General features: G+C 45.9%; 1 long non-coding RNA gene across 3 annotated transcripts in view; it reads right to left on the bottom strand.

Annotated features, from left to right (window-relative positions):
* Positions 1–1,085: 1,085 nt before the first annotated feature.
* LOC102382544 overlaps positions 1,086–23,617 on the bottom strand; it is a 102,151-nt gene continuing 79,619 nt past the window's right edge. For all 3 annotated transcript variants that reach the window (XR_323198.1, XR_323199.3, XR_323197.1), the window contains exons 4-5: positions 1,766–1,830; positions 1,086–1,205 (exon numbers count right to left, since the gene is read on the bottom strand). This is a non-coding gene — a long non-coding RNA (uncharacterized LOC102382544). The remainder of the gene's footprint in view (positions 1,206–1,765; positions 1,831–23,617) is intronic.

Raw genomic sequence — 23,617 nt, 5'->3', positions numbered from 1 at the left:
ATGTATTTCAAGAACCTGTATTTTCCTATTTTTTTCCAGAGTAGATTTTTCATTCCTTCTTGGTCAAAGAAAAGCTACTAAAGTCATAATAAAATAAATGTTTAAAAATCACATTAGTGATGTCAACACATTACTCTTTTTGATAGGTATGAGGATGCAGATGTTTGTCCCCACAATTAATCATGCTTTGTGATTCTGAGAGTAATGGTGTGTGTCTCAGAGCTTACAATATGGCTGTAATGTGAGGAAAACTAGAAATCACTGGACAATGTCAAAAACAGGTCAACTATGCATGGAAAAAGCTAGCTTTTATCAGTTTTTTTAGATAGTGATCTATTGTATTCAAATAACAAAAGCATGAGGAGATTGTAAATGTTGTAAGCATTCAGTTTATGCATTTTGATTCTAGGTTTGGGTGGTTCTCTGTGTTCCTTCGTTATAGAAGTGATTTGATTTTTCCTTTATTCTAAACCCTGGACCTTTACAATGCTATAAACTTCATTGCTGTATGACACATTTCTTAAAAGAAATACCAAACACCTACACATTTGACCTTGCTGAACAGTTTCTTACATTACAGTTGATCTTCTTTAAGAGATTTTAGATGTGTTAGCTCCCTCTATACAACAAAGTAACTGTCAATCAAAAAACCCAGGAAGCAGAGCCAGAGCTCAGTCTTCAGTAGCAATAACATATAAATGAAAGCACCTTCATTTGGATTTAACTGTGCGACCCGTAGATTCCTGTAGAATTGCTCCTGTGAGCAAAAAGATTGGCATACTCATGCAAGTAAGTGCCAGAGTGGAAGTTGCACACTTAGCCACTCTTTTGTATTGAAATTAGAATGATGCAAGTACATAGCATGAGGGTGTTAACCTCTTCCTCTTACTGATGAATAGTTACCTGTAACAAGTAGTCCTGTTGGAGTCAAGGTAATGGAATAAAGAGCTCAAATTTGAGCAGTATTAGCTTGAATGTAAAAAGACAATTACACGAACTGTTTGACTGGTTTAAGGAGATGTATAAAAGCTGAGTTAATATTCTAACATAACTGCATTTGGAGGCCCATCTGACCAGTGGGTGGCTTCCTGTCTGATTTCTCCTCAGAAGTAGCATGTTTCATAGTGGTGGACTGGAACCATTGGCTGATTGTGGAAACTCTTGCTGAAGGATATGTAAAGTTTTGTAAAAGGAGATTGCATGCTCTGGAAAACACAACAACAACAACATCAACAACAAACAGCTATTTCTTAATATCAGTTATATTAGAAAGGGAATTTTCTGCTCAAATGAACCCATGAATACGTTTACCTAGTAGGTATAGTATTAAGTGAGTTACAAGCATAATAGGCAGCAGTTAGGTGCTTATTACAACAAACAGACCATATATTGTATATCTGAGGTTAATATGATAGTGCTGTACCTGCCCTGAACTTTTCTAAAATTACAAACTACCTTGCTTAACATTTTCTTGAAGTCTGTGGGTGAATCTTCTATTTATAACAATAGAGTAATTAATGGTATTATTTTTGAGTAGGTGACATTGTCACCCAGACAGAATTACTGATAAACTTCCTGTCCTGACTCAAAATTATAAACCTCTGATGTTCTTCTCCTGAACCCCTTCTCAGCAGAAGCTGTCAATTGTACAGAGTATATTTTTACTGTGATCTGGGACGAAACCACAACATTATTTCTGTGTGGCCAGCTAATAGTGACTAGAATCTGGATTGGGCCAATGGGGAAAAAGTCCATTAAGATTTACCTTTTTCTTTTGCCTTGTCAAATTATAGCTATCCCAAGGAAAATCCATGAATTTCTGACGACGTCCTGTTAACCCAATGTTGCAGAAAATAGTCTAATCACAAACAAAAGCATCGGAAAAGGTGGGAAATCACCTTCCACTACTCTTATACCTTAATGAAGTGTGAACTTCAAAGACTAATTGACAATATTTAAACATCAACATTTAAAGTCAATGTAAAAGTTAAACTTCTAAGAGCAACATTAAGCTGGCATAACTTGACAGCTATTTGCATAGATCTACTACCTTCTTATTCTCAAAATCTAAGTCATTTTTCCAAGTTCTAAGGCCTAGCTTTCCTTTTAGAAGGCACAATTTGCCCTTACAAAAATGAACAGTGTCAAATAGTACTTGTCACTGTAACAGCCTGACAGGGCCGGCCCACCCTATCCTGCAAAACCTGCAGCCAAGGGGCCCCCTGCAGCCGTGAACACTCCACCGCTCCCTGTTGCTGCTGCTGCAGGCTTCTTCGGCCACTCTCCCCCCTTCTCTCCCCACCTGCTGCTGCCACCGCTGCCGCCGCCGCTGCTGCCACCGCCACTGTCACCATCAGCTTCTTCACGCCAGGGAGCCCCAAAACTATATCTCTCAGGGGGCCCCAAAAAATGTGGGCCAACCCTACTGCCTGATTTGTGCCTATAATTCTCTCTTTGTCCATTCACAATGCAGATGCAGTTTATTTCTAAGTGCAAAGTGTGGTTACACAGTTTGCCAATCCAAAAGACAGAGGCCTCCCCCGCATTGAAGATATCATCCTAAAGATATAGTTTTAATAATTAAGTTAAAAAATTAAGCCATTGATCTGTTTTCCATTAGAAGCAATATTTTGACTCAATTTCCTGATTTCATCCCCTCCAGCAACCTCGCCTTCAGCTAATCAAAAGAATCTTCTTGATAGTTCTATCATTTATGTCCATTTTTTAAAAAGTTTGGTGTTATAGGAAGGAAAGGAAGAAAACAGACTGAAGCAGTGTGAAAAATAAGAGGAATTTCATAGAATAATACTTATTCTAACTTTTATTTTAGCGATGTCATACGTCAAAACTGGAATGGCCTAGAAACTTCAAGTTTGTTTTATTTAATTGGCCTCAGAGAGGACTGGTAACTTTAACTTTTTTTGGAAAGGTTGCCTGGCTATTTTTAGAGTTATTCAGTTTGGAGTTCGTGAACCTAAAACTCCTCTGTATCAGGTGATGCAGGTGTCACAAAATCTTCAGAGATTTCATGGATTCTTGCAAACATAAAGGAGAAGTAGAAGTATCACTTGAAATTAAGGGAGAAAAGAATCCCTTGTTGCTATTCCCTACTCAGTCATATTCAGTGTTTTAGTCATAATTAGCTCTGGTGAAAATATTTGACTCCCTATGAAAAGTTAAGAAATAAATTTTTAATTTACATTTTTATAGATTTTTGTTTGTTTGTTTTCAGTGAAAAACGGAATACTGCCAACATTTTGATAAAATCAAGTTCTCACAGATGTTTTCATTTGGTTAAAAAAGCCATTTTTCTTTTAAAAAAGGAAAGAGTTAATGAAAAGTTTTCCTAGCTCCATATGTAATACCTCATTATGTAAATTAGTAGCTTTCCTCAAAGTATGCTGTGTTAGATAGGTAGTATTAGATTTATTTTAAAAATCAGAAAGCTGTGATCAGAAATGTCAAGTAACCGGTTATGGCCACACAATAAATTAACACCAGAGGTGAGATCTGGGTCTTCTGCATCTGAGTCCTAACAAAATTTTAGGCTCCATTGCCTTCCACTAGGATGGTTCACTTATCCTGTTTGTCTCTATTTTTTCTCTTTAGTTAATTGGAAGTACTATAGAGGTCAGTGAGATTGAGCAAATGCAGGGATTATGAGGATTAATTGACTGACTGAAAGAGCAGAGTCTTGTATAAGAACTATTAATATGAGCTCCTGTGTTTGGAGGAGTGTAAGACAAGACAGCACAAAAAGCAGGAATCATCCTCCCCTGTATTTTTGGCTCTTCTGAAGAGTTCAGAAGACTTATGCAAGAATAAATAGACTTGGCTTGTTTGACTGGGATGGGGTCCTAGTCAAACATGCTATCCATGGGTAGGAGAGAGGGAGAGTTTATTTTGGTTGTTGCCTATTCACAGGGTGGGAATCTCATCCAACTCTCCAGTGAAGAGTTTAAAAGCTCCAAATCACATAGAGGCAGAGCTGCCAAGATCTGAACCAGCCTACACAAAGCTTCCAACCTAGGGATCAACCCACATGGAGATGGCATGTCTGAGCTCCACTGTCATAACATTTCCAAGCCATGCATAGTCTCCTCATGAAGGGCAATGAAAACAATGATTGCCACTTAATTGCAGCAACAAGGGCAATAAGATAGTAAGATTCTATAGCAAGTTATTATTATGATTCATTGAACTACATATTATCTACCTGAAAGTCCTCTTGATTGTATAATCTATTACATGGTTCCTAAAGATGATTCTTTCAGGACTTCTTGCCATGAGCTGGCTAATCAATGTCATGTAAACAACATCAAATCCATATTGTACAAAACTGCCAGACCGTGGTCCACTTGGTTATAAGTAGTTTAAGTGATCATTTATAGAAGGCTAATTTTCGATAAACGGCTGTGCATAGAAAATGTGTGCGCCAAAGTATAGTCATGATTGCACATGTAAGTCTTGTGTTTGAACAAACTGGACATTTGCATATAAAAAAGGTTAGACACAATGGAGCATGCACAAAATTAATAGAGCAGTGAAAATTAGCATAGCTATGGTTTGTTTATGAGTACATTTATATGAAAATCTGGGTTTCCATTTTTGAAAACGTGGCCCTTGATATAGTGTGGTAGAAAAGGGCTTAAGGCATAGATGGAGGGAACCAGGAAATACCCCAGCTAGTTCCAGAAACTTGAGAGTGCGCAGATAGTCTCATAAGTAAGCAGTTGGTCACCCCATAGATGAAGAGATTGACCAGAAAAAGGGAACTCATCATTAGAGTAGATATAATGTCTCCAAAGTCATTTTAACAAGCAGAGAAAGAAGACCATAGAGAACCCATAATATAGAAGAGAAGCCATTTACAGGAGGGTTGAGTTAGGCAGGATCCTCAACTCTTTCAAAGACATTAGCCTAAATCTTACAAAAAATTCCTGAATGGTGAGCAAACTTGGGAGAGAGGAGATAATATAGGGTTTTTATGTGTCTGTCTTTTTGCTATCTAAAGAACTTTCTGTCTTACTTGAAAAGTAGATGCAAGATAGAAACATCATATACTTATAATATTAATGAGAAATGTGCTGTAAAATAGATAAGGGTATCTCTTAAAAATAACATGGGATTGTCTGTTGGAAGACCAGGCGGAGACTTTTGAGGAGATGCTGCATAAGAAATAAAGGATTTGTCTGTGGGGAGCTTTTTCTTGATGTAAATCCACCAAGAAAAAAGAAAAAAAAAGAAATAGAGTCAATATATACATCAGTGTAGCTACTGTCACCAGTAAGGCAAATCAGGTTAAAGAAAGGAATGATTGACAGAAGAAGAGACAGGAAGCACAATGTTCAGGTCAATTTTCCTGTGTCTGCATCACATGTGTACACAACTTCACTGTGCATGGGGGTAGCATACTAGCAGCACAATGCTTATACACCTAAGTCTTCTTTGGTGATCACATGGCATCAGGTTTTCCCTGCTTTTGCAATCCTTGGGGCAATGAGACTTAAAATAGACAAAGAGACAGAGAGAAAAATAGATCTGAATTTGATAACTCCTGTGCATTGTCCAGTGACCTAATTCATAAGGAAACGGTAACAGAGTTCTGGGAGAAAATCTCACGCACAAGTTACCTTGACAGGTTTCATCTGGCTGCTATTGCTAGGGTAAGAAGGATGCATGTTTATAAGTCTGTTTAATCGGTACTCAACAGGAATCTTATCAGGCCAACTGAAGAAAAGCTGGAGATTCTATTCCATGGGAGTTTCTTACAGATACTTTCTCTCTATTTTGGAACAAAGAATAGAATTTTTCCCTGGAAGGGAAAATTAGCAGGGAGCCTAGAAGCCCTGGGAGCCACAGGTGAGCTGAGTCTTAGAGTCTGGGATTTGGGACTCAGAGGACAGATATATATGAGATGCTTAATGCTCATTAGACTAATTCTACTGCGCATTAGTGTGGCTGGGAAAAACCGTGCTAATGTGCAGGGGATTTAGTCTAACGAGCATTAACATCACTTAAAAAGCATTCATCTGCACTTATGCACAGTAGCGCTGAATACAGTGCATGAAGTTAATACTTGTTGTAGGGCGCTTGGCTATGTTACACCTCTCCCGTTTCCACATTACACTTTTATTGTATCCACATGACAAAAAACGCCATTAAACTAGCTAAATTGCATTTCCAGATCTACATTATCAGCTGATTTTATCGTTTTAGGGGGCTTTTTCGTGGTAAGTTAAAACACCTCCGACATGTTTTATTTTTAGCTCCTGAATTTCTTCCATGAGGATTTTTAAAATCATTTTAAATTGTCAACGTGGATCTGACTTACCCTTGAAAATGGGATTTTTCCCTTCTTTGCAACAATTTCACCACCAGGTGCTGCTTGTGTTCACTCAGTAATCCATGGAAATCCATTGAATTTTTACTGCAATGCTACAAGACTCCAGGGACTCTTCTTGCAAATTTTTACTGGTGATTTAGTTCAAGGTTCAAATGAATGAAAAATACAACTTTTTTAGATTCCAAAAAAAAATTGTTCCCTGTGTTTGCATGATTAGCTCCTGAATTTCTTCCATGAGGATTTTTAAAATCATTTTAAATTGTCAACGTGGATCTGACTTACCCTTGAAAATGGGATTTTTCCCTTCTTTGCAACAATTTCACCACCAGGTGCTGCTTGTGTTCACTCAGTAATCCATGGAAATCCATTGAATTTTTACTGCAATGCTACAAGACTCCAGGGACTCTTCTTGCAAATTTTTACTGGTGATTTAGTTCAAGGTTCAAATGAATGAAAAATACAACTTTTTTAGATTCCAAAAAAAAATTGTTCCCTGTGTTTGCATGAACTTCATGGCAAAAATCAAATTGTTATGGGTCAGACAGTTCAAGACTCAGGTTAATTAAAATTACTTTTTATTGGACTGGGTTTTTGGTTATAGCAGCATTGGTCTAAGGACATAGGCAGACCCCCCAGGATTTTAAACTTGGTGTGGTTTTTGTCTCCCTGCAGTTCAGGAACTGTGGGTCAGGAGTGAGGGGAACTGGCAGGGCTGGGAGGATAGGGGGCTGCAGGTCAGGAGTGAACAGCCCTGGCAGTGTATGGTGAGGGCTGTATAAACTGTTATATGTGGTCGTTGCACTCAGCTCTGGGGTGTATCTTCGCCCTCCCCATACACTGTTATATGCAGCTGTTACACCCCAGAGCTGGGCACATATGTGCCATTCCCACGCACTTTTATATGTGGCTATTACACCCCAGAGCTAGGGCTACCCCATGCCATGCCTCTGTGACACTGGGGGACTCCCTTGGATACCCCGACCGCATGGACTGGGCCAGGAAGAATTTCCAGCTGTAATCCCAGCCCAAAAACCAGCCCGGTTCCAGGAAAACCAGAAAACTAGAAAACCAGAGAGGCATGGCATGGGGTGGCCCAGGAAGGCCCATCTCTAATCCCAGCCCATCTCTAATCCCTGCCCAAAAGAAATTCCTTATTTGAGCCTGTATACCTAGTACAGTGGGCATGGTGGGGACTATCAGTTGGCAGCCTAGCATGCACAAACCGCGCTTTGGGCCGGGCAAGACTCTGGCCAGAGATGTCCAGGAGAGTCCCCCAATGCCACAGAGTAATGGGGTCAGATGGCCCAGGAAGGATTTCAATCTGTAATCGCAGCCCCAAATCAGTTCCTTATTCAAGCCCATATACTTAGTACAGTGGGCATGGGGGGCTGTCAGATGGCAGCCTGGCATGCACAAACCGTGGTCAGGGTTCTTGGAACAGTCCCACAGTGGCATAGACAGGAAGTTGGGGGTGCTCCCTGCCCTGGCTGGCCACCAAACCATTGCCAAGCCTGGTCTTTTTCTGGTCTTTCTTGCCTCCCCATCTCCCTTTTGACAGCGCCTATTTTAAAGCCCCAAAACAGGGTTCTGTCTGAGCTATAGGCATTCCAACCCCCTCACAGACTTTGGGGATTAATAGAGTTGCCAACATTGCTGGGTGACAGGGAAACTGCCTATGCCAGTGCTGCCCCTGCACCCTTTGGCACTACACAGCCCACTGAGATTTCCAACAGGAGTGCGCACCAGGGGCTTCACACCTCATCTGCCAGCTTTGCTGTGATGCTGGCTTTAGGGTGACCCCACTGGTCACCCAGGCAGTTCCCTCATTGCCAGGACAGCTCCCTCTGACACCGACCACAGTAGCAGACCACGGCACTGTCTCCTCATCTCTCTGGACACAACTGTGTTGACCCAGGACTTACCCAAGTGCACCCAGCTCTGGAGTGTAACAGCTACATATAACATTGTATGGTGAGGGCTGCGATGAAATGTTATACGTGGCTGTTGCACCCAGCTCTGGGGTATATCTCAGCCCTCCCCATACACTGTTGTATGTAGGCATTACACCCCAGAGCTGGGTGCATCTCTGCCCTCCCATGCAGTGTTAAATGTGGCCATTAGATCCCAGAGCTAGAGCCACCCCATTCCATGCCTCTGGCACTGGGGACTCTCCTGGACACCCCTGACCATGTGGGCTGGCCAGGAAGCATTTCCAGCTGTCATCCCAGCCCAAAAAACAGTTCCTTATTCAAGCCTATATAATTAGTATAGTGTATGGGGGGCTGTGAGTTGGCAGCCTGGCATGAACAAACAGCACTTTGGGCCAGGCAAAACTATTCAGAGAGGTCTGGGAGAGTCCCCCAGTGGCACAGAGTCATTGGGGGGGGGCGGGGTGCTAAGAAGGATTTCCATCTCTAATCCCAGCCCAAAATAAATTCCTTATTCAGGCTAATATACTTATTACACTGTACATGGGGTGTTGTCATTCAGGCCATACTTTGGGCCGTGCAAGGCTCTGGTCAGAGATGTCCAGGAGAGTGAGTCCCCTGATGGTACACAGGCATGGTGGATGCTGGATATTAATTTACACATTATTTGGTAAATATGCATAGCTTATGAAATTCTCTCTCTTTAGAATGTGTAATTCATTAATAAGAAACTTTTATGGGGTATAGATTAGCTTTGAAAAAGGAACTGGGAACCAGGAATAAGGACCTGGGACTTAAAGGAACAAACTACAGTCTCATGAACCATAACATGTAGTTTGGGCATTGGCCGCCCCCAAACAGTGGTTGGCGAGAAGGCCAGTCACTGCCAGCCAGGGTTGCCTGAGTTACACCACCAGGGCAGGGGGGCGGGGAGGACCTTCAGTAGAGGCAGGCAGTTTGAAATTCGAGGCATGTGGCCTCAGGTGCACCAAAACAGTGGAACAGGCCACTCACTGTGAGCAGAGGGTTCTCCGCAGTCCCAGGCCCAGGCAGAGGTGGGGCTGGCAAGGAATTTTGCAAGTGAAATGTTCCTGGGACCTCAGAAATGTTGGGGAGAGGGGTGACTGATGAACAGAGCAAATAAAATGCATGGCTTGCCAAGTGCAAGTCACAGCTAAGCAGGCTTTTGCCAATTCTGGAAGAGAACCCTAACATGTAGCATTGGGTGCATGTGGTACGTACGGGTCAGGTAGCTCTTGGTATTGAATCATGGAATAGGCCTTTGGCATAGTGGAAGATAATGCAGGAATGGGGATTTGTCTCTGTGGATTGCTTGCTAGGGCATGGCTTCCTCTATTCCTAATGGGGCAAGCAACAAGAAAACAATAATATTGCTGGCCCTAGAACAGTCACATCACAGAAGTCTGCTTCTAGAAGAGGAAACGATGTGGTTTATTGAAGTGGGCTGGTGTCAGTTCAAACTCCTGCAAAGCCAGGTTCAGAGGTCTGCCTCAAGGCACAGACTGATGAGAGCTGTAACCCAAGCTGCGGGGAAACCAGAATTGATATGCAAATAGGATTACTGTGAAATGCTGATAGGACAATGAACTGTCAGATTTCAAGCCTCCCCCAAAAAGCAGACCCCAGGTCCTTGGACTCTACTGAATAACATGACGAAACCATGTCTGACTGTATGAAAAAAAAAATGCTCAATCAAAAAGAGCATGGTCGCTGATTTATCATGCTTTGGGGTGCCTCTCACTTCCAACACATAACCACTGCCCCCCCCCAGCGCTGCCACTGCCCTTCACTCCCAACCCCCAGCCCCTACCGCCCCAGACCTGCCGGTGCCCTCATCCAGGGCCCCAGCCAAAAAGCAGCTTCATTGGAGCACTGTTAATGCAGACAAAGCAATTCAAAGGGGGTCCAGGGTTTGGCCAGAGTCACTCAACTGGTTTTACAGGTTCTGCTGAGGAATCTGAACAGGGTGGGGATGGGTAATGGTCCTCTCCAGCCCTACAGGAGGCACAGTATACAACAATCACACAGAAAACATGACCATGCTTTGCAGCGAAGCCACTGCCACCAGCCCTGCCTGTGTCCCTCACTTTGAACCTGAAGCCCCTGACCCACCAGCCCTGCCAATGACTCTCATTCCTAGCTAACCTGTAGCCCTCCAGCCTAACTGGTGCCCCTCACTTCTGACCCGCAGTCCCCTGCCCTTCCAGTCCCCTCCCCCCGCAAACCCTGCCGGTGCACCTCATTCCCTACCTGCAGCCCCCTATCCCATCAGCCCAGCTGGTGCCCCTTACTCCTGACCCACAACCCCCTGCACTAGCAGCAAGGGGCAGCAATATGACTGCCTAAGAGGTGGCAGTATGACTGTCAAACAAAGCAATGGCAAGCAGAGGGTGGTCGAAGGAGGACAGGCAGGGGCAATGTGTAGGGGGTGCATGGGGGTGCACGTGCCCCCCGAGAGCACCGGTGCATCCTCTGCCAGGCCACCCTCCCTGTTTAGCCAGCAGGCAGGGAGGCAGGCAGGAGCACCAGTGCCGACCCTGCAAGTGCTGGCCGGGGAGCAGAGCCGCCAGCAAAAGCAGCCGTGCCTCTTATGAAACTGGCTACAGGACTTCTGGAAGCAGCGTGGCCACTTTCATGGTGAGTGAGATTGGCTGCTGCCCCCCCCACCCCCAGTCACTGACTGGTGTCAGGGGGGACATGTGCCCCCACTTACTCAACAGGCACCAGACACCCATGAAGACAGGGACATCCTGCTGGGGTTAAAAACAGGCTTAGAAGGAACAGGAGTACCAGAGAAGAGGAGCAAGCTCGGTGGGTAGAGGACAGGAGGGGAAACAAGTATTGAAGGGATCTGGTTGTGCACTGAGGGGATATGACTGCAGACAATGATGATCTGTCAATGCAGCAGTTAAAAGATTGACATACAAATAGACTAAGTAATAACTAAGAAAATTCCTCTCAGCCTGGGCTGTTTCTTTCAGGCTTTACCCTGGGGAGCCTTTGTGTACTCTTGTGTAGCCCTTTGTGTACCCCACACCCAGAGCCCAGTGCAACAAGCATGCAGAAAAAGCAGGGGGGAAGAACTGCTTTAGGACCAGGCTTGGGTAAGGAGGTAGCCCCTTTGGGAGGGTTGTGGTGCAGACCCCCAATACCAATCCAGACTTGTAAGGGGGAGGCAGGCAGGCTCACTCTTGTGGACCTCTGCATTCCCTCCCCAACCAGCAGCAATGAGCAACAAGCACCCCCCCAAAAAGCAGGAGGCTTTACAGGGGAGGTGGGCAGCACTGCTTATTGAACTCAGAAACCCTCAAAAATGCATCTCTCTCAAGTAAAGCTGCCAAGAATTACCCCCCAAAAAACATCCTGGCACAACCCAAGAAAATAAACCAACCAAAATATCAAATCTTATCCTAAAGCACCACCTGGCAGTAAAGTAATACTGAAAGGGCAGAAGGGTAAAATTGTTCTGATGTGCCCCCTAGTGCATTTTACTAGTTATAGCATAATACGCCATTACATGGTAAATCACATCCACGTTGCTTAATCAGTCGTCATAAACTAAGTAAGGAAAATTAAACCAGGAGCATTTTTAGCAGGTAAATTCCGATTACATGGACACGTGCCCATAGGTACTAAACTTAATGCAGTGTAATTGCAGTGCATTAATGAATGTGTAGATGTGCACAGAAGGCTTCAAGGTTCCCAGCTTCTTCAGGGTGGGAAGCTCGGATGCCCTGGGAGGAAAAAGGATTCTAGTTTCCTGGATCTGAAGCAGCAAGGCTGGAAGCCTTGAAAGCTCCAGAAATAGCTTGGGGGGTTTCAAGGTATCTAGGTTCCCTAGTAAGAAAGTGGGACTTGATATTTAACTAAACCCAGGGTTCTTGGCCCCAAAGCAGGGAGTCTAGAAACCTCAGGCCAGATAATATTCCAGCTTTTAGGTCAATGATTCTCAATTGTGCCAAGGCACCCTGGAGTGCTGCAAGATTCTTCCAAGGGGGTACATCTCCATGTGCATATTAATGTGCAGAAATAAACTCATGCTGGAATTTATTGCTCTTGGGTGCCATGTTTACACATCAGCCTGGGACCACAGCACATTGAGCTGGGTTGGAGCAGCCCTGGCTGGCAAGGGGCCTGGGGCATCAGCCTGCTAGCCCAGGGCTGCTTCAACCTGTCTCAACATGCTGCAGAGGGGCTGGTGCACAAGGTGCATAAGTGTAATCCAATTCCATACTGCTCAAGTCTGTGGACTACAAAAAGGTAGTTTTACTACAAAAGTTGGTTGGGTTGTACTCTTCCTCGCTTTTTTTTTAACTCAGTTTTAGGGCTAAGATGACAGTTCTTTACACAAGTAGAAATAGTAATAGATGAACAAGTTGGAATAGAATCATATTTAGGCACTTGAATCCATTTTGTCTCCTAATAGGTGGAATAGGATGTGGCCATCTGTAATCAGAGACACCAAGGTTGGCCACAGGGCAGTGCTGCCTGAGAGGTGGAAATCACAGACTTCCTAAATCCAGTTCAGATTGCATGGCCTAGCTTTCATCAAGCCATATATTTTGGAAGTTTGGGTTCTCCAATATGCCAACTGAACTGACAGGAAACCAAATAGGGACTCCTGCTGTATTTCATTGACATTTTGTTGAAAAAGCTTATGTTTTCACAAAGCATTTGAGTTTCAATAAATCAGCATTTTCCAAGAAAAACCTGTTTAGCAGAAAATTCCCAGCTACCCCTATTTGTAAGATTTAAATTAGCAAGGGATTTGAGATCCTTAGGTGGAAATGCAAATTATCTTCTTTTAGTTTTTTCTCTCGGAACTCAAGCCACAAATGACAAACAAAAACACGAAGAGGCAGCAAAGCACCTGTGAAGGATACAAGCAGAGATTTCATTGTATTTTCCAGCATAGTAATCTGTTAATAGTACTTTAGATATGATCATATGATGTTACACAATGTGCAAGTCCTAGTAGATGGATAATTAGAGGGACTTTTAAAAAATGCATTCTGGATAGCAATGAGGGATTATGCATGGCTTGCTTTCAATCTCTGAGAGATCAGATAGAAAAAAAAATCTTTAGACTGCTTGTATTTAACCTTACATAAAACCTAAGTTGACAAGATTTTTAGCTAAAAAATGAAAGGCACTGTACAAAATGCATGTGCTTGCAAACTACCTGTGGAAAATCTCTACAGTACTAGGATATGAATGATGGAAAATGCTCTGTTGTCCTTAAGAACCTGTAGCTTTCTTTGGGCTTTGTTAGATTTCTCTCTGCAGGAACAATGTCTAATGCAGATTAAAATGTCATTGATTTCCCTGCAGGATCTCTCAGAATCCGCAAAGGGCCTTGCTACACGGAATATCACTTGGTGGTGGTCACCACAGCACATCAAAATAGAGTTTATGTTCTGTGCTCTTTAATTAAGCAGAATTATTCAAGTTAAGAAACACACCTAAATAGTTCTACTTTAATTAACCCTTTGTGCTACATTTTAACCGTTATCAGTCATTTAAGAGTGTGGTTCGACGGTAGATAATATTGCAGACTAGGCATGCATGTGAAAGGGAAAGTAAAGACAGATTTAGACTAAAAATAATCTTCAGCAAGTAAAGTCAGGGCTGGGTTCAAAATTTTGGTGCAACTGCAAAGTAGAAGATATTCCATTAATCTTTCTTTATTCATTTTAATATTAAAAGGACTTGCTCCAGTTTCTTGGGAAAATCCCATGCAAATCCCATCCCATCCCATGCAAATCCCAAAGTTTTGCTTCTTTGCTCCCCTGGTATTCTCTCTCTACTTTCTCAATTATCAAACCTACTACTGTATTTCTTCTTAGTTAGCCTCCTCCCCACTCCTGTGAAAGGCCTATTGGCCTTTGACCAGCAAGAACCTTTGGGGTCCATTCCTCCCTCAGAGCACTCTTGAGACCACATATGAATAGAGCTGAGATCCAATGGAGAATTGAGCATGCCATACAAAACTTTACTGTGGTCACTCAAAAGTATAGACATCTGCAGCTATTGGCTTTGTCGGTTCTCAAAAGCCAGCTTTGAAAGCAACCTTCAGCATCTGCTCCTCTAATTTGCATAGGTAATTGGTAAGTGATTAGTAGCACATGCTGGCAAAAACAAGCGCAGCGTGCAGTGGAGTGGGCTGATTTTGCTTCTTCAAAATACATTGAAGCTTGGATAGATTCTGCAATAATGATTTCATATTTAAAGATGTCAAGACCTTCAGGGAAATGACCTCTATGACCTGCTTCAAGAATTATGCTCCTGAGGGACCATGACATTGTTAGCCACATGACTATAGGACAGGAGACAGAGCTTCATGGTGGCTGCTTCAGATCTCTAGGGTTCATTTCATGGGATACCAAATGACCTCAAAGTCTACCCTGTAAAATGTAAACTCACTCCCTTGCTTACTTCTCTCACAGAAAAAAACACAAGAAAAGAGAGAAAAGTAAAAGAAAAAGAAGGCGACAGGCGAAAGGACTACAAGTACTCCATTCATATCAGGGAAGAGGTGAGGACATGCCTTGGAGCACAAAATGAAGCATATTTTGTGGCTAAGGCATGAATACAGGTCTCAGGAGGTCTTTTGAAGACTTCCTGTGTTAGCTTGTTATATTCGAATGTCCACTGAGGATAACAGTACTTTTTCTATTCTCCCCATTTTTTCTGTCTTGTCTGTTTAGGCCATGTCTTGTTAGCCTGGCTAATTACTGCAATGTTAGCCTGGCTAATTAGTAACTTGGTCTTATCTACCTTAGACATGTGGCAAAGCCATTAGTGTGTTATGGTTTCTTTACTAGTGCTGCATGCCCCCTTGTATGTTGATAGGACATTTGAAGGGATATCTCGTGAGTCTTTAAACTACAGTAGATGAGCCACTCCATGATGTTTCTTTTTGGAATGAATTGTGACATAGAAAATTATGGGGAGGCATCAAAGGACTGTCACTATTTCATATAGTGCATTCAGGGTAATATCACAGAATATATAAATATTTCTTGGTGCCAGGAAAGCCTAAACACAAAATTATCTAAGTAGTATATCATATGGAAAAATTAACATATGAAATTGTCAGCAACTTCTAAATTGACTAGTTTAGTTTTGGTGTCAAAGACAACATTAATGGTGAAAACTAAATTCTCTTGTTCTAATTTTCTCTATTTCAGTAATTATAGATACAAAATTTAGAACAAAGTCTATATTTCAAGCATTGTATGCATTTAGAAAATTGCAGAGCCTTTTTATGACTTAAGTTCCTGTTAAGTCATGTAATATTTTTTGTCTTTCTTTCTTTCTTTCTTTCTTTATTGCAAGAGTTTTTAAAGGTTTCTGTGTGCTAGGAATTGAGGAGTCCAGGGGATGCTCCACAAAAGAACTGCTAGCAAGTACAATGACATTTTTGCACATTTATGGGATGGTGAAAAGAATGGAGATGTGGAATCACTCCCTTCTTCCCTCCCTGTTGCTATGATTCCTGCCACAGTAACTGCAGTGATGACTAGCCCTTGTTCAGATGCCTGGAGGAACAGGGGACTAGGGAGGGGAGAATTCCATAGGCCAGATGTTTCTCTTACCCAGATGTAATTTCAATGGAACCACACCATTGTGTATTGCATTTTTGTATATGGTATATTAGTATAGTGTATTTAATATTCACGTTACAAATCTCTCTATATATATCTTTATGTTTAGTATGTAGGATATTTCTATATTGCATAGTAAAGAGAGGGAGTTTATGTATCTCTGATTCATTTAGTCTACAAGATACATCTCTACCTAACATTTCTATATTGCTTAGTAGTATAGTATATACACTATATACTAGTAGTATTACACTATATACTAGTGTGTATAGTAGTACTATACACACACACACACACACATATATATAAAAACTCTGCTATATATTGCATATATATCTTGAGAAAATTTGTTCTCATAGGTGCCCCAAACCTCTTGTACTCCTGCACTATGACAGGGCACAGTGGGCACATCTACACAAGATTCTTTACTGTGCAGTACAGCATGTCTACATGTGCATTTATGCCAGCTTAAATTTACTGTGCAGCAAGTTATTGCATAGTAAGAGGGAATAGGCCAACGTCTACACGTGCAGGCATTAAAGTACACTAAAGCTGTGTGTGAACTGACTTGAGACTAAAGTTAGTCCCCAGTCAGCCCACACACACAGTGTTATGGCACAGTAAGATGTCTACATGTGCATTACTGCACAGTACCTAATTGGGCATAAATTTGATACCTACATGATGCATATGAGTTTCCATATTTATTGCGCAGTATGGGTGTGCACGTGTAAATGTGCACCCATACTGCACAGTAACGTTGGTTACTGCGCAGTAAATACTCATGTGTAGACACGCCCAGTAAACATCACCATCTACATGCGCAGACGCTTATTGTATAGTAAATCACTATACTCAGAAGTTAATTTGCTACCTGTAAATACAAGTAGCAAATTCACTGCCAAATAGTCACTGAGTAGTAGGGCTGTGTGAAGCTCCAGTTGCTGATTCAATTCAGAGGAGATTTGGCCCAATTTGGTGGCTGAATCTCCAAATTTGAATTGAATTGGGATGATCCAAATTGATTTGAAGCCTCCAAATCGATTTGGAAAAGATTCAGAGGAGATTCAGAGATCTGGCTAGTCCCTGCTTGCCACCACAGGGAGCTGAACCCGGATTCCATGCTGGTTCAGGAAGAGGGGCTGGAGGAGGGGAGAGGGGACCATGGGGGGACCCCCTCAGGGCTCCATTCCCTGCCTGCTCCCCCTCGACCCCCGCTCACTCTTCCAGCCCTGTCAATGGCTGCCCCGCCTGGCTCCAGTGTCTCGGTGCTTTGAAAAAAAAAAAAGGCCCACACTCACTGGCTGCTGCAGCGGCCATCAGGACCTCTGGAGGCTCATGGCAGAGCCCCCCCCATGCAGCATGGGGCAGTGGGGGGCAGCAGGGATTGCCGCCCCCACCTGGCAGGAGCCGGTGAGTGCAAGTCTTTTTTGTTGTTGTTGTTTTTTAAGTGCTGAGATGCTGGGGTTGGGCAGAGCAGACATTGATGGGACTGGGAGAGAGGGCAGGGGATGGGGCCTGCTCGATTTGGCTGAAATGATTTGGGACAGTGATTCGAATCACTGAATTGAAGCACTGCCCCCCCAAATCAGCTGGATCCAAATCCGAAGCAAATACTAGCCACTGCACACAGGCTTACTGCACAGTAATGCACATGTAGATGCTGACTGGGAGCAAATTTGTTCCTGGTCAGCCCCACCCCCATGGGGCCACTGTCAGGCTAGCCTCAGGGCCAAAGCACTGGGAGCTTCTCCAGCACAGGGATGGGGCAGATCTTTGCCTGCCCCAGTCCCAGGCCCTCACTGCCAGCAGAGACCAACCTGCAGCCAGGGTCTGACCACTGTGTGACACACAACAGAGGCCCCAGGCCAGCCACAACAGCCTTCCCAGACTCCCACGCTGGTCCCTGGCACCATGTTGCCACATGGCTGCTAGGCCAATGCCATTGCACTCTGCTGGGTGGAGCAGGCACATGCCAGGCCCAGCAGCAAACTGGGCTACCTGCAGCCAGCCACTGGCCATGGGGTCCTGCTCCAGCTGGCCTCAGGCCAGCTATAGCAGCCTTTCTGGACCCTGCTGCTGGTGTCCAGCATGGCATCACCACATGCCTGCCTGTTCCGCACCGTGCTCCTGTTCTGGGTGCTGCACACATCTATTTAGGTCTCCCAGCACTGGGACTGTCATGTGGAAGTCCAGCAAGCCATCGAGGGAGCCACACTGGTGTCCTCCCTGATGGCACATGCCACCTCTTGGGACTGAAACTGGCCCCAGAAAGAGACCATGGGCCTTGTGGTGCTGTGAGGTAATGCTGAGGTCTTCAACCATTTTGTGTGAAGCAGATACTCCAATGTGCACATCTATGAAGGCCTTTCAGGATGTATGCGGGAGCATAGGCATGACCAGTTGGTGCACCAGTGCTGCATAAAAATCAAAGGTGGTGGGTCACCATCACTAGCCACAATCATTGTTTGGGGGCTGCCCACAAGTCCATGCCCTTTATGAAGCAGCTGGATGACATCCTCATGCCCCAGGACCCTAGACAGAGATGTGCTGTCTACTCCAGCACTGGTGGCCTGACCAAGCCTCCACTGCAGCCTGGTACCTGCAATGATACATCACTGGGAGAGGGCCCTTCAGGCTGCCGGGAGCCCATCCTGCCATGCTCCCCACCCCTGACCTTGTTGAGTAGCTCCAGGAGCCTGGGCCAGCACCTGCCCTGCCAGCTCTAGGTGTACAGCCCTGCCCAGGAGGCCAGGATGGCCATGGGACTGCTGGCCCTCAGCAGCTCAAGCTTGTTCCCAGAGGGGGCCTCTGTCCATACAGTCAGACACCATGCCCCTGCACCCCAGGATACCACCAGGAGTGGCATGTCCTCACTGCCAGCAGGAACCAACTCAAGCCACTGGGCTTTCCTGTCACACCCACCTGGTAAGCCCCACACTGGGGGAAGGCTCTCTCTGCCCCTGCCTCTGCTCTCCACCCAGACCAGCCATGCATCCCTGGCCCTGGGTTCCCCCCATGCACAGTACATTGGGAGATGGGAGATAGTGCAAAAAACTTTAGTGAGCACCCTGTGCTTTCTCAGCTAGGCAGGCACAGTCCTCTCACACATGGAGAAATATGTTGATGCCAGTAGTGATATCATCCTCAGCTGTGGGAGGCAGGAATGTATAGCACAGCCACAGGTAGCTCTCCAGGCAGTGAAGGAGGGTGTGGGGCAACATGGGCAGTGGCAGCAGGTCCTGCCAGGATCCTGGCCTGGCCTAGCCTCACCTGGGAAGGGGGTGGGGAAGGCAGGCTGCTTGTGGCCATCACCAGCAGCCCACCTGCCTCTGGAGAGTAAGCAGGGATGGGTGGGCTCAGTCGGAGACTGCTTCTGCCAGGGTCTGCCCAGATGACTTACCATGGTTCCTAGGATCACACGATCCCCGATTTGACAATAGCCAGTGCACAACCCTCTGGCATTGAGCAACTTATCTCATAAATGTTGCAAACTTTCACAAACAGCACCTTTCTCCTGGCTCTGTAGGACCTGCAGCTTCACATGGGGGAGAAGCACAAGTTGGCAGCTGGGATGTGCCTTCAGGGTCACCACCAGTCTCCCCTGGGGCCTTGTGCATGCCCATGAGTGAGAGAGGGATGCACACGAGGAGGAGAGGGCCCAGAGGAGGGACCAGACAGACGAAGGGTTCAGGAACAGGCTCCTAGACCTCAAACAAAGGAACCAGAAGTGGCAGACCCAGAAGTGGCAGGCTGCCCTGGTGGTCAGGAGAGTGGAGGCCACATAGAACTGGTGGGTGCCAGACACCATCCTGACCCCGATAGCCACCTTCATGCTACCCGCTGCCTAGCTGCCAGCCACAGCCCTGCTTGCCCCTCTGGCTTCCTCCTGGCTGTCCATTGCCCAGCCATAAACCCTTCAGTGGGTCTTGGTTGAGGTGCTGTGGTGCCCCCACCAGCCAAGAGCCCCTGAGCAGAGGACAGGGCACTTATGAACCTAAAACTGGACCAGGAGCTGCCTGCAACAGGGCCAGCACCATGTGTGGGCCCTGCTGGCCCAGCCTGCTGGCTGCAGGATGGGGGAGCCAGCAGCACTGGCAAAGCAGTACCTGCCATCACCTCCTGGTGAACCCCCTAGCCCCTGGCCTCACTGTGGCATGCACAACGGTTGGGCTGTGGCCAGAGGCTGGGCTTCTGGGCACCTGTCCCTGGGTGCTGCCACCTAGCTGCCCATACCCCACTGCCCCCCACCCCAGGAGGGTAGATAAAGTACTGCACAGGATCTGCACAGGGAAAAGGATGTTTTATTGATGGTGGGTGAGGTGAGGTGGGATGGGATGGGATGGGTGGTGGGAGGCCTCTATGGGGAGGCAGGGGATGAGTCTGCTGTTGGGGAGGAAGAGGGGAAGGTCTTTATTGTTGGGGAAGGAGGGGAGAGGGATGTCCACACTGAGTGTGGTGCTGGGTATGCACGATGGAGCTGGGGGCTGGGGTTAGCCAACCAGGTGGCCTACATACAGTCCTGGCTGGCTGGGTGGGCCTCAGGCAGTGGGGTTGGAGTCCCAGAACCATGTGAATGGCACTAGTGGAGGCATCTCCGTTTGTCTCATCAGCCTCCCTGCCAGGATCTGGGCAGCAGCATGGTGGCACTACACTACGGCAGTGCAGTGAGCCTGGCCAGGTGGCTGCACCATGCGGGGTTGCTGCCAGGGTAGAATCTGACCAGGGCCAGGAAATGGTTGCTGCAGCAGCAAAGCAAGGTAACCAGGGTGGTTACTAGGGCTAGGGACAGAAATTACATATAAATGGGTTTAAGTGATCAGAAACTGGTTTAAACCTATAACAGAACAGATTTAAAATGCACATAAACCAGTTTGAAAATGGCTGAAACCAGTTTGAGATAAATCTGAGATAAATCTACATTCAACCAGGTTTAACCGATTTGGCTCAAACCAGTTTATGCAATGTCTGTCCCAGACCCCTTGCTGATTTAAGATAAATCAGAGCATCGCAGCATGCTCTCTGGCTGGGCGGGGCTCTCTGCTCCACAGCAGGGCTGGCCCCTCCCCTTTACTGCCTTGCTGGAGCTCGGCAGTCTCTACAGGCATCTGCTCCCCCACTCCCCTCTCCACTCTGTGCTAAGCAGGCATTCCCCCGTCCCTCACAGACACCTCAGCATTAACTAGGAGACCACATGCTAGCTACAGTCCTCACTATGGGAGACAACAGAGGCAGACAGGCCTTTTGGATCTATTTAAACAGGTAGCTTAATGTCCTTCCTTGGAAAAGCCGTTTAAGAGCTGTTTGCTCCCCCTCTGCCCTTCACCATTCCCTGTTAAGCAGAAATTCCCCCATCCCCTCTGCCTTGCAGAGAAGGTATCTGTGTGTTAGCTAGCAGACCACATGCTGGGTCCGTGCTAAATCAACAGGTAGCTGGTAATGTCCCTCTGTTTTCTTAATGGGGTGATAAACACTGAGATAGGGGTGACACCATTATCAGCCCCCCCACCACACCCCCAGGTTGCTTGCCTGTCAGTTTGCTGCAGACAGGATACAGAAGCAGGGAGGGAGATTGAAAAGCTCCATATCATCAAACAGATGCATGCACTGCACCCACCTGCTTTACCTCAGTGCTAGCTGGGGGCTGGCAACACTCCTGCCCCTTGAGCAACAAGCCAGGAAAAGCCTGGGACTGCAGGCAGGCTGGGGGTTTAGACCCCTCCCTAATCAGAGCCTCCTGCTGGGACCTGGACACACCCCCCTCAGCTCAGCTCAGCAAGGGAAGGGAGAGCTGCTCTAGCACTGCCCAGTTTCCAGCCTGACCCACTGCCGGCATGTGCCTGAATTTCCTCAGTCCAGAGGGATTGTCTGTATGGTTGGAAGCCAGCTCAGTCTAGCCAGGTTAGACTAACCTGCAAAGGTTGAATCAATTCAGGCTCAGGCTTTTTGAATATCGGTCCATAGCCTAGGAAGCCAGAGCACTGGACATTGCTTCTGGAGCCTGGGAGTGGAGCAGTCATGGCATGGAGGGCAGTGGCTCCAACAACAGAGCCACAGCATGCTGGCACAGTGCTGTGCATGATGCTTTGGGCCAGGAAGACAGGGGGCCAGGGAGCTGGGAGTAGGGTTGCCTTTTAAAAATGGCCACAGGCAGCTGCAGCCAGAGCCTCCAGATCCCCCTGGCTGCTGCAGGGGTCAGTGCAAGGCTGAAAGAGGTGGAGCAGACTGCTACCAAGAGCATCAAATCTGTTCCCAAATCCCCACACATATACATGCCTGCCCAATTACTCTGGAGTAAACCCATCCCACAGAATTTACATATTTAGAAGTACCCAGTATGACCTTAAACTGGAAAGGGCCACGGTAACATAAAATCAGGACTTGATGCAGGAGGATAAGAGATTATGTCAGCATATCAAATGTCTTAACATTAAAATTGAGTTGTAGAAGCTTGTGTTTACAATATCTGGGCCTTATTACACATGAATATTAGGAGGCTGCTGGAGCTCTTAACCACTGGATTGTCCACATATTAATACCTGAAACTAATTTAAGCATACTTTGGGTGGTTTAAAGTGTGCCATTCCAGGGCAGGTTTATCTCATCCATGTTACCCAACTCATATTTCATTAATGTATGGCAACTCCCCACAGATGAGCCACTCAACTTGCAGTTCTCTAGTGTCTCAGGATGCAGTGGTCCCTTCCTCCTGTTCTGTGTGGAGGAACTTTCCACGCCCTGAACTCTACTGCCCAGGGGGTGACTCTGGCACTAAGTCAACTCCCACTCCTGATCCCAGGAGTGTGACCCTCCCATGCACAAAGCCAGGACACAACCCCATGCAAACAGCTTGCTGAGCACATGCCAGCTAGCCAGGTTGCAGGGCATGGACAGGTCCAGAAGTGGGGTCAACAAGATGGGGGGCCAGATCAAGTCCCCAAGAGCTGGGGCTTCCTGCCCAGGGTAGGGGCAGTGGCTCCCCCAAAAGGGCCTTCCCTCACTGTTTCTAGCTCTCAGCTACCCCAGGAAGCACGACCATCATCCTAGACACCCTAATCCCACACCCAATTTATTAGAACATGAGACCTTTTTTAATTTACTTACTCTTTATTTCTTAAAAAAAAAAAAATACTTCTTTTTATTTTATCCTTCAGTATCAACTTCCTACATTTCACCACCCTTCTGCGCTACCATTTCCTTTCCACCTCCCATTTCATTACCCACCCCCATCCCATTAACCCTCCACCTCCTGGCTTAAATGTTCCTGCCCCTCTCCAACAACCCATCTCTCACACCTGCCTACATAAAGCAGGGATAGAAGTCTGTCCTGGCTCATCAGCCCAGTAATGGCAACTCACAGATGTAGCTCCTAGTCAGGGCCCTGCTCACCAGAACACTAGTAGCAAGTCACAGCTGTTCAGGTAGGGAACTAAAAACCTTTTCTGAATGTTAAGTCAGGGGCAGGCAAAATACAGTCCATGGGCTGAATCTGGCCCAGCAGGTAATTTCATCTGGGCTGTAGGCAACCACCAACTAATTGTACCCCACCAAGTTTGTGCACCTCACTCCCACCCTTAAAGATGGAAAGGCCCAGCCCAGCCAGCACACAGCTTCCAGGTGGGGCTGCTGCTGTCACTACTGCAGCTACAGGGGGACCTACTTGGCTTCCCTGATGTTCCACTCACTCCAGACACCAGGTAGGGAAGCAGCTGTAG

The sequence above is a fragment of the Alligator sinensis genome, unplaced genomic scaffold (assembly GCF_000455745.1).
Source record: "Alligator sinensis unplaced genomic scaffold, ASM45574v1 scaffold392_1, whole genome shotgun sequence".
Taxonomy (NCBI): Eukaryota; Metazoa; Chordata; order Crocodylia; family Alligatoridae; genus Alligator; species Alligator sinensis.
The sequence above is the reverse complement of the archived record's forward strand: the minus strand, read 5'-3'. Positions and strand labels throughout refer to the sequence as shown.